At 35.4% G+C, this 19,829-nt stretch overlaps 1 protein-coding gene across 6 annotated transcripts in view; it reads right to left on the bottom strand.

Annotated features, from left to right (window-relative positions):
- Window positions 1-19,829, bottom strand: part of LOC127834756 (FERM, ARHGEF and pleckstrin domain-containing protein 2-like) — a 129,505-nt gene that overhangs the window by 98,014 nt on the left and 11,662 nt on the right. For 3 of the 6 annotated variants that reach the window (XR_008028112.1, XM_052360784.1, XM_052360785.1), the window contains one exon: window positions 19,617-19,680. The exons of the other annotated variants lie outside the window; for them this stretch is intronic. The gene's annotated coding sequence lies outside the window, so the exon portion shown is untranslated. The remainder of the gene's footprint in view (window positions 1-19,616; window positions 19,681-19,829) is intronic. 6 annotated transcript variants of the gene reach the window in all.

The raw sequence follows: 19,829 nt of genomic DNA, 5'->3' as shown, positions 1-19,829 counted from the left end.
CTGTGCTAATGACAACACTTAACACACTTGCATTAATCCCTGTTTTCAAAGATTGAGGCTCATTGTTTGGACAGTCATTATTTTTATATTAACAGCACCAGTGAGTATTAAGGATCCAGTTTATAATGGAATGTCATTATATTTTCCACCACAGTGTCAAGGTGACACTGGCAGCAGCTGCATTTTGATGTTTCTGCTATGTTCTTTCCAGATGTTCTCCATTTGCACAGCTTGCATGCAAATTACACTGCTGTAAATCACTGGAGCCATCCTCTTTTTTTTAGATACATTCAAAAACAAGCCAATGATGAATCCTATGTGAACTAAGGACCGAGCTTTTTTGAAAATATGTAGAAATCTAGATGTTGAGTATGTTTGTTTGCTTTTCAACATTTTTTGCCCAAGTTTAAAAAGTTGGCTTGTTTAATCATTCATATGCAAAAGGAGGTGGTGCCAATGATTAACGGCCATGTATAATAGAAGTTGCGAAACAGACGGTCTTTAATTTTAATGCATCAACACTATAATTATGAGACAATTAACATCTAAATGACATTAGGGGGAATCCAAATTTTCTATTTATAAAGATACTCTCCTACCACATGTAATTTTTAATAAAAAATATTTTGATTTATGGTATGGCAATATTCACTTTGATAACAGTAATTACTAGTATTATCATGAAATGTTCATGCCCAGAGTTGTATTAAAGTTGACCATACATAAGTTTTCTTAAATAATACACCACACATTTAAGTTGGAAATTGGGGCCCACCCACCCCTGTCAATTTCCACCCCTGGGCCAGAGAGTGAAGATTGTCCTTATAGAAACAGGAGAAGACAATTACTTTCTTTTATGATCAACTATGCACTCTGTGAACATCTCACAACAAGTGATGTGTTCGTCAGAAACACAATGCCCTCTACTGCGCAGCTTTGACTTATTTTTTTTATTTTTTTCATTTGGCAGGTACAGATAATTTTTACAAGGGAAGTAATTTTTTTTAAAGGGATATAATACAAAATATTACTTCCCTTGTACAAATTATCTGTACCTGTTAAATGATAAATAGAAATTATCTCCCTTTAAAGCTTGTTACTTCCCTTGAATTTATTTGGTTACCCTTTGACCTTGAAGGATGACCTTTACCTTGACCTGTCACCACTCAAAATGTGCAGCTCCATGAGATACACATGAATGCCAAATATCAAGTTGCTATCTTCAATATTGTAAAGGTTATGGCCAATGTTAAGGTTTTCGGACGGACGGACTGACGGACAGACTGTTCAAATTCTATATGCCACCGTACCGGGGGCATAAAAATAAACAGTAAAGATCTTTTTTTAACAATGAATAACAAGACTATTGCCAAGCAATATATGTCCCCTACCGGCTCCACCATTGTCAGAATTAAAAAAATAATATATTTGTTGCCATAGCAATCAGAATTTTTCACGTAGGAACAAAATGAAATGACGTGCAAAATGTCCATATTGCCATCCATCCATGTTTCAAGTTTCATGAAAAAATATGAAGAACTTATGTTATCGCAGGATCCAGACTAACGGACACACAGAGCACAAACCATTAGTTCCCTCTGGGGAAACTGGTAGGGGACAATAAACATTGATTGAAAACACAAGCATGTTAGGGCTTTGCGCCATTAATGGTAAAAGTGTTGATTAAATAATTAATGTCTTTTAAGACATAACACAGATTCCGACCATTACTATGAGCTTGTGTTTTGCAAATTGATACTTCAATAATTATTTTTATCCGCAATCAATGATTTCCCATTACAAAACTAATGATTTTAGAAATTACTTTCACCGCTTACCATGATCTTTAAACTCTTTTGAATTCAGATAAAAATCTGAAAATGCTAGACAACAGTGACTGATTGTGTTCAATGCCACTCAATGAGACAGCATGTGTTTAAGTATTTCACATCAAAGCTCCACACAGAGCAATATCATTATTTGAACCTTGTTCTGGGAGAACTGGGCATAGTGCATTTGCGTTAAGTGACGTCCTTTATTAGTCTGTGCAGTCTCCTAGACTGGATATTCGTCCTTTATTAGTCTGTGCAGTCTCCTAGACTGGATATTCGCCCTTTATTAGTCTGTGCAGTCTCCTAGACTGGATATTCGTCCTTTATTAGTCTGTGCAGTCTCCTAGACTGGATATTCGTCCTTTATTAGTCTGTGCAGTCTCCTAGACTGGATATTTGTCCTTTATTAGTCTGTGCAGTCTCCTAGACTGGATATTCGTCCTTTATTAGTCTGTGCAGTCTCCTAGACTGGATATTCGTCCTTTATTAGTCTGTGCAGTCTCCTAGACTGGATATTCGTCCTTTATTAGTCTGTGCAGTCTCCTAGACTGGATATTCGTCCTTTATTAGTCTGTGCAGTCTCCTAGACTGGATATTCGTCCTTTATTAGTCTGTGCAGTCTCCTAGACTGGATATTCGTTTAAAGGAGACTTGCTGTAGACCAAAAAACAACAACATAAAAGCAGAAAATGATAACCTGACAAGAATGTGCAGTCTGCAAAGGCTAATCTGGGAAACACTTTAAGCATCCCAGTTTTCCAGAGTGCAGCCTATTTATGATTCTAACAGTATAAGTGTATCAATACAAATAGATGATGCTACATGTTATCTGCATGCAGACCTCAGCTGTTGAGAGTCATCAAAACAGTCATTTGTGTGCTGATCTCATATCTTGAAAACAAATTACTTTCCTTTAATATCCTGCACCACTAAGACCTCCTTTGTCTCAAAAACAGAACAACAAGGATAATTGCCCCCATTAATTGCACCAAAGAAAGCATTTTGTTTTTTAATTGCTCACCTTGTTGCATGTATTACTCTAATTCAATGCACACATTTTAAGAAACAGAAACAACTAAATTGTGATTTGTGCCTGTACTGCCACTTAACCTTTCCTCACAATATGATTTGGTAGAATATTAGTCAGGCTTTCAGGCATGGGCTATTATTCAATTTCAAAAGGTTCAAATCCACCTCTGTATTTGTCCAACATTAATCAAAGTACTGACAGTACTGGTGTGACGATGCTTTTGAAGAGGATTGATATAAAAGCATCTATTTAAGTTTATCTACATCACCACAATTGTGTATGTGGGTACGAAAATTTTGGGTAGGAAAAAAAATGCTCTTTAATTACACCATGCTCTTTAATTTCACACGTATATCATACCAAACTTTATATTTGTTGTTTCCTTTCCTAAGTTAATGATGCTATGTGAACGGACGTGATTTCACATGCCCATGTGCATGAACATATAATTTTTCTCTTTTGATTATTATTTTTTTCTCTAATTCAATAAGCTTAGGCATGTTTGTTTGTTAACTACGGCAATAATTATCCCCACGCTTTTTGAAAAAAAGGTGGGGATATTGTGGTTATCTCCGCCGTCCGTCCGTCCGTCTGTCTGTCTGTCTGTCTGTCTGTCTGTCCGTCCGTCCTGGCCACTATCTCCTCCTACACTAAAAGCACTAGAACATTGAAACTTACACACATGGTAGCTATGAGCATATGTGCGACCCTGCACTATTTGGAATTTTGATCTGACCCCTGGGTCAAAAGTTATAGCAGTTGGGGTGGGGCCGCGTCAGAAATTATCACTCATTTTTTTAGGTTATTTTACATTTACTTCTTTATTTCTACACCGATTCACTTCAAATTGATACTGGACCTCTCTTATGACAATACGGTCAATCTCAACCATGCATGGCCCCATTCCCAACCCTGGGGCGCCCCGCCCACATAGGCCACACCCACCAAAAATTTCCATTTACTATAATTTTTTCATTTCTACACGGATTCACTTCAAATTGATACTGAACTTTTGTTATGACATTAGGGTCAATCTCAACTATGCATGGCCCCAATCCCAACCCTGGGGCGCCCGCCCACATAGGCCACACCCACCAAAAAATTCCATTTACTATAATTTCTTCATTTCTACACCGATTCACTTCAAATTGATATTGAACTTCTCTTATGACAATACAGTCAATCTCAACTATGCATGGCCCCATTACCAACCCTGGGGCGCCCCGCCCACATAGACCACACCCACCCAAAATTGCCTTTTACTATAATTTCTTTATTTCTACACTGATTCACTTCAAATTGATACTGAACCTCTCTTATGACAATACGGTCAATCTCAACTATGCATGGCCCCATTACCAACCCTTGGGCCCCGCCCACATAGACCACACCCGCCCAAAATTGACTTTTACTATAATTTCTACACCGATTCACTTCAAATTGATACTGAACTTCTCTTATGACAATACGGTCAATCTCAACTATGCATGGCACAATTACCAACCCTGGGGCGCCCTGCCCACATATGTCACACCCACCCAAAATTGCCTTTTACTATAACTTCTTCATTTCTACACCAATTCACTTCTAATTGATGATGAACTTCTCTTATGACAATACGGTCAATCTCAGCTATGCATGGCCCCATTACCAACCCTGGGGCACACCTAGGTCAAACATTCGGCGTGGGGATACGTGTCGGCCTCTGCCACGCCATTTCTAGTTTCATGATGATTCCCGAAAGAAGGTATGAGCACATAGTCGTAACAGCACTTCAATACATGAGTTTGCCCATGAACACATGGTAAGGTTAACTTAGTCTCCGCGATATGACCTTATATGTGTTTAAAACAGCAAACAATATCTAACAAACGAATGAATTATCAAACATAGTTTGTACACTGATGTGGCTCTGTAATTTTTGATTGAAAAGTTTAGTAAATATGCAAAATGAGAAAGCACGAATAAGAGCGAGTTTCACGGATGTAAAACGGCTATTATGCTGTTTATATACCATAGTCGCTACAACCTTTACAATTGGCAGGTTCGAAATAATTTGTTTTCTTTACACTCATGATCGCGTTGAAAGTTAATACACGCTTTAATTCGCAATTTATTTACTGAATCACGACAAATGTCAAATACAATACAGAAAATGCATAGTTGTTTCATTGATCTATAAACATATAATGTATTGAATATAACTCATTTAAAATTAACGTTTTCAAACTATTATTAAATCTTTTTCCCAGAATATGCTGTCCTATTTATAGCTGAGCTTCCTAAACCTTTATCAATGATTATCAGCGAGGTATGCCGATTAGAAAAATCGAGCTATCTCAATCGGACTGGCTCGGTCTTTTACATAGGTCGCCATTGTGAAGAATTTTTTCATGGTATGATAACTTAAAAGAGCTGTTTCACAGCATCGTCAAAAATGTTATTTCAATATAGAGATGACCTAATCAGTTTTAACCCTTAACCTTTTTAGATACCTATTTTGATGCGTTTGTAGTCCCTTAGAAAGTTACATTTAAAGACCTTTTTTACTCGATTCAAGTTTTAACGGCTTCATTTCCAACCCTAAGACACTGATCAGCAGCATGCAAACAGCATAAAACCTGAACAGCACGCGAGTTACTTGCAGGCTGTTCTGGTTTTATGCTGTTTTCACATAGCCATTTTCACTTTGCTTCTGAGTGGGAAAGGCTTAAAATGATGGTTACATGATAAATATTGATAAATGGAAATAAACAGATTTTGATGTATTGCTTATACAAATCTAAACATGGTTATATTTTGGTGTTGTAATCATATTTTTTTATTCATTAATAATTTATTTTGCATCTGTTTTTTTAGACAGGTTCATATTTAAACCGTCCTAAATACTGGTTCACTTGTCCAGTACGTCAGAAGAGCAGGTTCATTAAACGCAACCCTCAGACAATGTTTATGCATACAAAACGTTTCTTTTTGTATATAGCAAAATATGATATTTTCAAAAATTGTGGATTTACTTGTTATTATGGATTCATTAATCGTATACAGTTCCAGGTCATTAATATGCAATATTTTTATACAACGCATTGGTCTCTGCAAATGTAAAACTCTATATGTTCCATTCCCAATGCTGATATCACAAGAGGAATAAACAATCATTAATTCAACAACCCCTGAACTTGGAAAAAAGCAGACTGGTTCAGAGAAGGGACATTGAACAGTTTTGCACCATACGCCATTATGATAATTACCCCCAAGACAGATATATAACCAAAAGAAACAGTTGGCTAATTAACTGTGGGCCTGCTCTGACCATACACAAAGAAAACTCTGTCCATCCACCAGACATGGAAAATTGAAATGTCTGTATATTTAACAAATGCCTTCAGTTTTTGTCATAAGTACTGGTTTTAACATATTTTATCGTATATACATACACTATTTTAATATTTACATAATTTTGACATATCTTGGATTACAATTGATCATTTTGTTAAAGCATAACATTAATATCAAACAATGTATTTCAGTATTTAAAGCAACTTCTCACACAAAAAATAACTCCATGCATGCTTAAATGGCACACACACAATTAAACAAAAGGCAACAACTCCCTAAATTGATGTATACAAGAAACCGTTGGAGACGGGTGATGCTCCCCAAAGGTTGTTTTGGTCACAATATTGCATTATATATTCAGATAAAAGGAAACGTCTTGAGGGGCATAACTTTGGACAAAATAATACGATGGATGGTTTAGCAACTTAAAAATTTCAAAGGGCCATAACTCTCTAAATAAATCATCTAACCAGAACCCACAAATAATATGCACATCTCCTCAAGGTAGTTAAGCTTCCCATAAAGCTTCATTGAATTCCAGTCAGTAGTTGGGGTGACAAGAATTGCACTATATGTACAGTTTATAAAAAAATTAAAAGGGCCATAACTCTGTGAAAAATCATCCGACCATAACGGGCTGAAACTATGCACATCTCCTGTTGGTGTGAAGCTTCCCATAAAGTTTCATTGAATTCCGGTCATTAATTGCTGAGAAATAGCCCGGACAAAAATTGTGCACGGACGGACGGACACACGGACAGACGAAGCGGCAACTATATGCTCCCCCCAAAAATTTTGGGAAAGCATAAAAAGCAAGAGTTATGGTTCTTGTAATCTGAATTTCCTCCAAAAGTCATCTACCAATATAGAAAGCTTAATTTGGTTTCCTTTAATTAAATTCCTTTAATTATTTTTGAAATTGATTTTCACAATAACACTATACTTGGGTTCTAAACAATTTTAATATCAAGGGAAATAACTCAAAACACACTGAAGTAAAAGTAAAAGATCTTGCACTCCGCACTCTCTCACAATATTCTCTGAACATCTATGAAGTTTCATCATCATATCTTTAATAGAATGGAATTATGAAGTGCACAAGAAAATGAACAAAAGGTAATAACTCTGAAAAGATTGAAAAAAAAGAGTCCAGGTACTTTTACTCCCCAATTCCTCAACGCCTTTTATCAGTACATGAAGTTCATTTGAATCTATTAAATATTTTAATGTCATGCTTTGCACAAGAAACTATGTATGAAACTATGGTAAGCATGAAAACAAGGGACAAAATTGTCACAAAACCATGTTTTCAATTTGAAAAAAAAAGTCTGATAAAGAGACACAACTCAAACTGAACTGAATGTTCAAATTACCCCCCCGTTTAAAAAAAAATCTATTTTTAGTCATGGTGACCTTGACCTTGGAGATAGTGACGTAATTCTTTCGTGCAGCACACCGTCCAATGATGGTGAACAAATGTGCCAAAGGATGACCTTGATCTTTCACCACTCAAAATGTGCAGCTCCGTGAGATACACATGCATGCCAAATATCAAGTTGCTATAAATGAATGACAGACAGGCCAAAAACAATATGATCTTTCGGGGGGGGGGGGGGGGGGGGGGGCCATAACAATTTAATATATAACAATTGTAGTATCAAGATCAAGTAAAGGCATCAAAGGTCTCTATAATTCTGAAATAATAAATATTTATAATGAACTCACCCTTTTTTCATCTCATTCTTTTCATGCCTCCCCTGAGAGAACCATGGAATTCTCCAGTGGCACAGACAGTAAATCCAAAAGCTACAAAAGTACTTTCATATCCTTCACAAAATGGGAAATTGTAATCCCTGAGTTTTCTTGAAATATGTTTCAGACAAGGTAATTAGTTTAACAAACTTGTATAGAAAAAACACATTTATTCTAGAAGTAACATTTTCATGTTCATGTTCATTTTTTCTGATAATAATTCTGAGATTGCATGCGTATGGCTTTTCATATAAACACTGAACCTATTAATATTTTCATCAGAAGGAAAACAATCTTGAAACCTTAAAAAAAACCAATTACAATAATTAATGAACAAAAATTTCATAAAAGATTTACAAACACTTGCATCTAATGACAATTAATTACCAAAACATCTTTTTTAAAATATATTCACAGAGAGCATGATGAATATGATAACAGAGCACTCTTTTTTCTGACAAATGAGATGACACAGTGAGTGCACAATTTTTCAGTCTCTTATTAGCTAGTTCCATGCTTATCACCAGTCAGACAAATGTACCATCCATAATCAAGCCACACACTAGACACCCCAAGACCATTCACATCACCCTAAGACGTAAAGCCTGTTAGTGTGACAAAGACCAATTCTGCAACACATGGAAACATCGATTGCGCCAAAGTGATCATCTGTCAAGAATGAAGCAATGTATTTAACATACAGTAGAATACCTAGGAAAATATTTTATGAGCCTCACTCTAAGAAAACTGGGCTTAACCCTTTGCATGCTGGGAAATTTGTCGTCTTCTTAAATGTTGTCTGCTCAATTTCTAAAAATAGCATTTTCTTCGATTTTTTTCAAAGAATACTATCCGAATAGCAAACAGTTTGGATCCTGATGAGACGCCACGTTCTGTGGCGTCTCATCTGGATCCAAACTGTTTGCAAAGGCCTTCAAAATTCAGTTCCCCCACTGAAAGAGTTAACCGTTTACCACTTGGATATGTATTTTGACCAATTTGTAGTCCCTCAGAAAGTAAAATTTAATTAAAGACCATTCTTCCTATATTGAAATTTTGAAGGCTTCATTTCCAATCCTTAGATACTGATGAGAAGCAAACAGCATTAAACCTGAACAGACTGCGAGTTACTCGCAGGCCGTTCTGGTTTTATGCCATTTGCACATAGCCATTTTCATTTTGCTTCTGGGTGGGAAAGGATTATTATGAATCTGCTGAAAGTGTTGTCCAAGATGAAACTTCTTGGATTTTAGTTTAGAAGAGACTTCTTTTAAATGAAAAAATCCATAAAATCTCAGTGTCCTCCCTGATTAGCCTGTGCAACCTGCAACAGCTTAAAAGCTCATTTTCCCCCAAACACAGCTCCCTGATGTTGCAGCTTCAGTTATCAGCTTTTGACTGTTTTATTAACTACATTTAAGTACACAAAAGGTTTTGGTAAATATTTAAGTTAATTTATAACAACCAAGTAAACAAAATAACATGTAAAACTTAGGCACTGTCACATAGATAAAAGATTTCTGTATTATGTGTAACACTTTTATTTCCAAGCATCTTTATGTTTATGAGGTTATGAGTTTCATCATTTTATACATATGATTATTACATGTACTGTAACACATAATCAATATCCTGCTATGTTTCTCTGAAAAAAAATCTCAAGATTTCCATAAAAAAACAACAACTCACTTTTCATTATCTGTTTCCGAGCCATAAAACATCAGACCAAACAAGGGTTTTGAATAGGAGCGATATGAAGAACAGCTATGTAAATGCAGGCTATTAAGGCGAAATCAGGAAAGAAATAATCCCCTCAAAATCTCAACAAATTGCCTGTAGGCACAAACGTCTAAAGACAACTTGCACTTTTAACTTTAACAAGATGTAGTAAAAATGGGAAAGGACAAATAATAATAATTATATAGTTAAGAGGATAACCTGAAAGGAATAATTATTAAAATGTCTTCAGTTAAATAATAAACATGAATTTGATGGTACATTTAAAAAGTAACATTATTACCACATTCAGAATTCCGTTTTTGTGCTCTTAACTTTTATGAGCAAAACATTAAGTTGATTTATGTTACATTTTCTCTTATCCATTTTAATATGTTCTTAATCCTTCAGTGCATAACACACTATGAAACAAAAATTATATTTAAGGATTGGTCAAACCCAATCATAAGGTTCAGATATTCACACGTGCAATAATCCAAGAAACAAACACTAGAATCTAGACCAGCTCACTCTAAATAACTCCTCTTTGCTAGATATAAAACCCAAAATGGGATACTAGGAGACTGCATTTCTATGGTCCTATCAGTTCCACATTGGCTGAGAGACAAGCACACAATATTGATCCCTCCTGGCAAGAACTGCAACAGGCATTCTGGTATCTCTGTGACTCTGCCAGATTAACCAACACAATTGTCCTGCTCAATGGCTTGCAGTTAATCTGTCTTCTAAGATTTGATTTAGCACACTCTTACATTAACTATGTCTTGTTAGGGTTTGATTTTATTCACTCCTACCCTATGTTTCCCTTTGAGTAAACACTTTATTATTATTTATTCTTCTTTTACCTAGTTCCTAACCAACACAACTTAGTCTTCTAAGAATTGATTTAACACACTTTTACCCTGACTCTGTCTTCAAAGGTTTGATTTAACACAATCTAACGCTTTATCTGTTTTCTAAGGTTTTATTTGACACACATTTACCCTTACTCTGTTTTCTAAGGTCTGATTTAACTTACCTTTAATTACTCTGTTTTCTAAGGTTTGAATCAACACGCTCTTACCCTTACTCTGTTTTCTAAGGTTTGATTTAATGCACTCCTACCCTTACTCTGTTTTCTAAGGTTTGAATCAACATGCTCTTACCCTAACTCTGTTTTCTAAGGTTTGATTTAATTCACTCCTACCCTTACTCTGTTTTCTAAGGTTTGAATCAACACGCTCTTACCCTTACTCTGTTTTCTAAGGTTTGATTTAATGCACTCTTACCCTTACTCTGTTTTGTAAGGTTTGATTCAATGCGCTGTTACCCTTACTCTGTTTTCTAAGGTTTGATTCAACGCTCTCTTACCCTTACTCTGTTTTCTAAGGTTTGATTCAACATGCTCTTACCCTTACTCTGTTTTTAAGATTTGATTCAACACGCTCTTACCCTTACTCTGTTTTGTAAGGTTTGATTCAACGTGCTCCTTTCCTTACTCTGTTTTGTTAGGTTTGATTCAACGCGCTCTCACCCTTTCTCTGTTTTGTAAAGTTTGATTCAACACGCTCTTACCCTTACTTTGTTTTCTGAGGTTTGATTTAATGCACTTATACCCTTACTTTATTTTCTAAGGTTTGATTTAATGCACTCCTACCCTTACTCTGTTTTCTAAGGTTTGATTCAATGTGCTATTACCCTTACTCTGTTTTCTAAGGTTTGATTCAACACGCTCTTACCCTTACTCTGTTTTGCAAGGTTTGATTCAACACGCTCTTACCCTTACTCTGTTTTATAAGGTTTGATTCAACCTGCTCTTACCCTTACTCTGTTTTCTAAGGTTCGATTCAACGCGCTCTTACCCTTACTGTGTTTTGTAGGGTTTGATTCAACACGCTCTTACCCTTACTCTGATTTCTAAGGTTTGATTTAATGCACTGTTACCCTTAATCTGTTTTCTAAGGTCTGATTCAATGCGCTCTTACCCTTACTCTGTCTTCTAAGGTTTGATTTAATGCACTCCTACCCTTACTCTGTTTTGTAAGGTTTTACTCAACGCACTCCTTCCCTTACTCTGTTTTGTAAGGTTGATTCAACACGCTCTTACCCTTACTCTGTTTTCTAAGGTTTGATTCAACACGCTCTTACCCTTACTCTGTTTTCTAAGGTTGGATTCAACTTGCTCTTACCCTTATTCTGTTTTCTAAGGTTTGATTTAATGCATTCTTACCCTTACTTTGTTTTCTTAGGTCAGATTTAATTTACTTTTACACTTACTCTGTTTTCTAAGGTTGATTTAACACACTCTTACACTTACTATGTTTTCTAAGGTTTGATTTAATGTACTCTTACCCAAAGAATAATGTTCCCCTTAAATTAACATTGCAATATTTGATTTCTTAGAAATAGTTACTCTGTCTCCTTAGGGTTCATTTAATGCACTTTTACACAAAGAACAATGTTTCTCTTTGAGTAACACTGCTATATTTGATGTTCTTAGAAATACTTCAAAAGAATAATTGAAAGCACTAGTCCGAATGCACACTGTTCCTTACATATTTTGTAATGAAATTCTACATGTCCATTCTGACATTTCCTGTAAGCATGTGACATTAATGTGTAGTAGTTTTCTTGTATTGAGCAAGTTCAAATTGGAAAGCACATTACAGTTTATACAAAGAGAAAAGCAGGAGCAGAATACAAAGAGAAAAGCAGGAGCAGAATACAAAGAGAAAAGCAGGAGCAGAATACAAAGAGAAAAGCAGGAGCAAAGTATGGTAACATAGTACATGAAAATTTCCATACTTGACTGAAACATAGTCTGGCTAAAGAAATCCCCAGTGGCGTCAAGGAGACAGCCAAAATGTTTTTTGCTTAATGTGCAGACATGTGGCTTACTTGGAATGTCTGACCAATGAGCGACCTATATAGCAGGGATTTCAATAGATGTTGAAAACCAGGAGTCACATGCCCCATGCTTGAACATTTCAACGGTATGATGAATTGTCTGGGGTAAAAATACTGAAGCGAAGAGTTATTTTGTTTGTGCATATTTAGTTAAATTATCAGAAAAATGTTACTTGGAATACATTTTAGTCTAATACTATGTGATTTATCACTACTTGTATTATTTAAAAAAGATTATTGATTGAACTTTCTGGTAACATTTGCATCAAAATGATGCAAGGGAGATAATAACCAAGTGTCAAAAGAGAGAAAATTGCAAAATGAGTGCATCAAAAAGCAGGAATCGGCTTCAATTGAAATCCTGGATATAACCTTCAATAAAGTATGTTCCCGCTTTGTCAATGGGCTTCATATCTCCATTTAAAGACTAGCACATGTGAAATGAACTAGCAAACACACTCATAAAGACTTGCAAGTCCTGCACATGAATGAAGAAACAAAACTATTCATATGTCAACTCCATTCCCCCATAAATCTCATCAGTCAGCAGCAATACCACTGAACAGCAGTTAACACAAACCAGTAAACAGTAGACCTCAGCCACTGCCTATGAGAACTACAAATGCTGCAATACTTGTATTATATATATTTGCAATAATTTCTTACAAATACTGCACATTTTATTAATGCCTGCTGGCATATTTCAATTATTGTTGGTGCAAAAGGTGAACGCAGACAATGCTGCAATTGCAATGACAACAATTTCATGATATAGTTATGTTGACTGTTTTCAGGTCACAAACAGTATTTCTTTAAATTTTAACAAGAGCTGTCTCCATAGGATGACATATGCCCCCGATAAACGCTTTGATAGAAATAATGAGCAATTTTCGAAACCTAAACGCATTTTTGAAACCTAAACACGGACCCTAAGTTTAAGGTCAAGGTCAAAGGGGTCAAAATTTTTATACTTATGGAAATGCCTTGTCCACATGCATACCAAATATGAATGTTACATCTGAAGTGACATAGAAGTTATGAGTGTTTTTCGAAACATACTCGCAAAGTGTGATAGACAGACGGACAGACAGACTTACAGACGGACAGTAGGATCACTATATGCACTCCTTTGGGTGCATAAAAAGCTAAATTATGCACAATTTAAAAATGAAAACTTTAAGTTATATTATTCATAACAATATTATAATTTTATAAATGACTTGGACCTGATTTTTTTCTTCAGAAATTAACAGCATCAATTACAAACTTTAACCCTTTCCCACTTGGAGGCAAAGTGAAATTGGCTTTGTGCAAACAGCATAAAGCCAGAACAGCTTGGGAGTAACTCGCAGTCTGTTCAGGTTTTATGATGTTTGCTGCTCATCAGTATCTACGGTTTGGAGATGAAGCCTTACAAACTTGAATCTAGTAAGAAAGGTCTTAAATTAATTATAACTTTCTAAGGGACTACAAATGCGTGCAAATATGTATCTAAGTGGTTAAGGGTTAATTACTTTTGCAGTTTTTATTTGCAACAATTATATTACACCACTCTTAATTGAGGGTTGAACACCAAACTGTTGTATCTGTTTCACATTTCAATATCAGATACAATACTTTCACACTCAACACTGGAAACGTGCAGGTTACAGACTGTGTCACGACCATTCAGCTATTGTGACCTCTCATTCCGTTTGTCAGCCTCTCAAATCCAATATAAATGAATCCCCAAGAAATGGAGAACAAAATCTGCCTTGCCAGTTTTTACAAAATCAATATCTTAGACGCTCCTTCTGCAAGATTTGTTCCTAAATCTTAAGAATCGTGAACAAAAAGCAGTTGTCTTAAAACAGTAACATATTTTAAACAAACATTAATTCCAGTCTTACAGTAAATTGGGGTTACAAAGAAAGTTATAATGAGCAACAAGATGTGTTTGTGAAACACTTAATGTCCCCCGATATATTTGAACTTTGACCTTGAAGGATGACCTTGACCTTGCACCTTTGACCTTGAAGGATGACCACTCAAAATGTGCAGGTCATTAGAAATAATTACGAAGTTAGTGTAAATTAAATGAGTGATTTTGACCCATATATTTGACCTTTGACCTTGATGGATGACCTTGACCTTTCACCACTCAAAATGCGCAGCTCCATAAGATACACATGCATGCCAAATATGAAGTTGCTATCTTCAACATTGCAAAATGTTAAAGTTTGACGCAAAACAACAAACCAGCAGACTGGGCAAAAACAATATGTCCCTCAGTATAGACAGGGGGACATACAAATATGAATAAGATAAGGGTTTTTTCTGATATTTAAAAAAGGCCGTAAAACAGACTCAATCTGAAAGCAAATGGACCTGATCCTTAACTAAAATTGTAAAAAAAAAAAAAATTATAAAGTAGAGTCTTATGATTATTATATTTCAAATTTATTTAATATTTATATGATTTTGTCCTGATGTTTCAAGATTTGTTCATAAAAAAATCCAAATTTGGTCCATTTTGTCGCTAAAAAACCCCCAAATTTGCCATTTTATCAATTTAAAAAAATCCCAATTTTACCATACTTATTTTCCCAAAATAACCAGAAAAACCCCTGAAGATTCTTCGATGCAACACAGTGTCTCAGATCTTATAACATGAGAATTTTTCTTTTTTCAAGTTGGGTTCATAAGGTATGTTTGTATAAGTTATTACTGTACTTCAAATACTACTACTAGTACAGCATAATATGCTAAAGAGCGTTGTTTCTAGAAATGTTTCTAGAGACAACATATTTTTCGTTGTACACTTTTGGGCAAGAAAATAAAAATGACAGGTTTTAGTTGTTTTAATTGTCTGTTTTGTCTGGATTACAGACAACCTATGTCACTTCAACAACAACAATTATCTGCAACACCTTGTTACTTCAAACACCAGTTGTCACACCTGTGACAGGTTCAACAGACTGACTAATAACCTAGTACTACTTGCACAACTAACTACCACCTTTTTCAAGGATTCCCCATGTTTGAGGCTTTTTCCAGACAAATTCACTACAAAGATTCACTGTATGGGTCAACTGTTGTCACTTTTCATTATTTTTGGCAGTCAGTGGCTATTAAACTTTTATCACTTATTTCCAATGTCTCATTTTCCTTTAAGTCTGTACAGCGAACATTGCTTAACATCTTCTTATTATGTGTACATGTTTATTGAGGAGTTGACATTTTGATTTTGCCTTTTAGGAAATGTTCAAGTTGCCTGAGGAAAAATGTGCTTTAAAAGTCTCCTTTACACTCTGACTTATGACAATCTGTATCCATAACCAAAGGTTGTGACTACAGTACAGTCCACGCGTTTTCCCAAATTTCCCTCGCTACTCCGCGGACACGCCCACGGAGGGAGATTAAGAACGTCCCGCGGTACGCGGAGTTTGCATGATTGGTTCCGCCAAGGTTAAAGATCGGCAAATTGATAAGCCGACGCGGCGGCCCTCGGCGTTGGGCAATGCGGAGGAAACTCCCTGTTTAACGAGATAACGATCAATTTAACTTTGTTTGACTTCCTGATTTTCAAATAAAATTAAATTCATTTCAAGTACATATGTATATAAAATTAATGACATTCAAAACAATGTATTACCTGTAATTACCTTCTAACCAGTCGCCAAATACGAGATCGCTCCGCCTACTAAGTTGTGTTTTCATAAAGCGCTTTATCCATTACTCTGACAGTCTTTGTTTGTCAGAACATGTGGCCGCAATAAACGAAATCTTATTATTTTGTGAGCTTGACTGACAGCTGACGAGTGGTCAATTATGGACCAAATCGGTAGAGTGACATTCACACATGTTAATCCCTTTTGTCAAAACACCACAGACAGCAGTCTACACAATAGGTCAGTAGACAAGCTTTGCGTGTAGTCATAACACCAAACACTTAATCCAGTTCCGTCAAGATGTTCTCTTTAATCAGTGTACAGTACAATAATTACTCTACTAGTATACCGTGAAGATACTGCGTGTTTGAATTCAGTGCCCCAGATAAGCTGCGTATCTGCGTCTTTCACCCTATTAAAATGTTAAAAAACGCAAAGAAATTCAATATCATGCGTATTGAAAACGCTATCAATTTGATTTTTACGCAAAAGCGTAAAATTCGATGCGTACGACACACTAGCTTCGATCGAAAATGCTTTGCTCCTGTTCTTTGCAGAAAAACAGGCAAAGTTATTCAAACGCTCTGCGGACTAGACATAGATATCATAAAGCGTTTGACCATAATATTCACAACGGCATACATGCGTTTTCAATCTGACTTAATCCGTCGCTCATTGTGCGTGTATTTGTAAAGCGTCTGTACTGTCAGTTTATATTACGATGCGAAATAAAAATGCCAAAGAGAGGTCGAAAGACGTCCGCTATTGTTGCGCCAAAATATCTGTCAATCACAAACTTCCTCGAAACAAGAAAGCAAGAGCCAATAAGTGCCGAATTATTCGTGTTATCGATTTTTTTTAGTTTTAAGTTTATATTAAGGACAGTTTCAAGGATTAAAGATGTTATGAAACATCAGTTTATTAAAGTTAATTATGATAGTTTACAGTTTTATTGCATCAATACAAGTGTGCAGCTTCAACATAGGTAAAGCAGAAATGATTTAAAAGTATGCATTTTTTAACTAATTTCACCCTATTTCAAGAATGAAATCACCCTATTTTTCAAAATCAATGGGTGAAAACCCTATTTCCCAAATAATTATCTGGGGCACTGTGAATTGAAATGAATTTGGAGGAAATATCAAATTATTCGCGATATAATTGTGTTAAAAAATACCAAAGAAACTTTTAACCGAAATCAACAGAATTCAGTGTTCTCTGCGCTACAAAGTTTGTATTAAAAAAAATCAATACACGCACGCTTTCCACGCATAAACCTTGAACTTGTACATTGCAGCATAATTTTCGCAAGCTTTTGTCGGGAAATATACATGATGTACTGTATATTGGAAGCATTTGTAAACGTCGTGTTAACGTTAGAAATCGGAAGGGTGTTTCGGATTACAAACTATTATTCTCATTTGGAAATTTAACGGAACATTTATTCTTGTGTTATATGTGTTATGATTATATTAATTTTTTATACAATTATCTTTATTTTTATAAGCCACAGTATTTAAACAATTTTTAACTACAATGTTTTTATTTTTTGGCATGCACAGTAGCACACTGCTACCGCGGTGTTAGGCGGTGGTGTCCTGATAAAAATGGAAATTGTCTGCATTTACCGACTAGGCTTGAGTAATAAACGCCGTGGGTATTAGCTAACTCGGCGGAACGCAGAGCGTTTTAGCGAGTACACCTCGCATTCCCCGCCGCGGAATCACTCTCTAGCAGACAAATGCCCCGCGGAGGGAGCGCGTTTTTTGGGTAAAACGCATGGACTGTACTGTATTAGCAACTATAATGTTTGTGCAACAGAGTCTAGGATAACACAAATACAGCATCAATAACAAGACTATTGCCAAGCAATAAATGTCCCCTACCGGCTCCATGACCATTGTCAGAAATAAAAAAAAAATGCCATCTATCCATGTTTCAAGTTTCATGAAAAAATATTAAGTACTTTTTAAAGTTAACGCAGGATCCATAAAAGCGTGACAGACTCACAGACTGACAGACACACAGAGCGCAAACCATAAGTCCCGACTGGTAGGGGACAATAAATATACAAGAAATAATATATTATATATATACATATACTATACCATTTTATGTGTAACTTTGACCTAAACAAAATCTTCAGAAATGTTCTGCAACAATTACAAAGTTCTGTAAATTCTGCACATTCAATTTGCAACAATTATATTACAGAACAGTGAATCAAAGAGTGAGCATCAAACTGTTCCTTCTGCTTCACACTTCTGTATCAAATAAAACAGTTTAACACTCAAATCTGGAAATGCACAGGTTACTGGCCTGCTTGTGTCATAATATTATACATTCAGCTATTTCAAGATGTATTGATTGACCAAAGTTGTGACTTTTAATAACTACAATGTTTGTGCAATGAAGCCTAAGATTACGTAAATCCAACAAGTGTAAAAGCATGAATAATAAATACAGTAACATTTACGTTATTTCCCACATGGCAATTGCATGTGATATGCAACAACCTTTTAACAACTTCATTCATACCAAATTGCTCAGACAAACTGAATTATCTGCTTATCCAGTACCTTGAATGAGCCAATAAATAATGCATCTATGATTAATAGCATCCCAAAATACAAATTGTTTTGTCATTTATTTGAGCAATTTTCATAATTGTGGTGAGAATAGAACATTCAAGTAAGGAAAACAAGAAATATCTTTTTTTTAAAGATATATGACGTTGATTGTGGTTGGTGTTTGTAAAGGATATCAATAAGATCAAAGATAGTGAATGTCTTGCATGCACAGTTCTTCATAAACATTGTTGCAAAATGCACTATAATATCCCTTTCAATACCCTATACTTCAGAAAATAGAAAGTCAATTGAATGACCTAATAATGTACATGTAAATGGAATAACTGCTTGTACAATGTAGATTGCAAGTTTTCTATTACGAAAAGTTTCTGGCTTACAGTTCGGATATTGTGTTCAAATTTCATTGGACGCTCAATTATAAAGGGTCAGCTTAGGTGAAAAGCTGAGTTACACAGCTACGCCTAAAAAACATTGCTTTATTTGACAGTCCATGAAATTTGCTATATTTGCTCTGAAATGCTTTGAAATGCTCTGAAATGGTAATTTGCAGCCAGTACCATAAGGCATATATGGTAAATTGGTCACAAAAAGTGTTTACTAAAAAGTTTCTTAATACCTCAGTGTTCAAAGCATTTTGATTCTATAAGGAAGGTTTAGATTGAGAAACATGCTAAATTAAGCACAAGTGCACTCCTTCACATTTTTGATTCAGCTCTCAAATTAACAGCAATTCCCAAAGAGCATAAGTTTTTCAAAAAAAACTTTCTAGCAGAAAACTACGACACAATGTTTGGCCTACCTTCAGTATACATGTAAGTTTCAATATCTTTTGATATTGCAGCAACGGTAGCAATCCCTCAGACCTGTAAAAGTAATTATAAGACATATCAGTGACTCATAAATAATAACCTCAAACGCAGGGCGATTCAAAATATCAATGGTTCTGAAAACAGTGTCTGTATTGAATATTTCATTAACTCTTTACTGATTAAATGAACTGATTCTTGTACTT

This window comes from Dreissena polymorpha, chromosome 6, assembly GCF_020536995.1.
Source record: "Dreissena polymorpha isolate Duluth1 chromosome 6, UMN_Dpol_1.0, whole genome shotgun sequence".
Taxonomy (NCBI): Eukaryota; Metazoa; Mollusca; class Bivalvia; order Myida; family Dreissenidae; genus Dreissena; species Dreissena polymorpha.
This window is presented reverse-complemented; position numbering and strand designations above follow the sequence as displayed.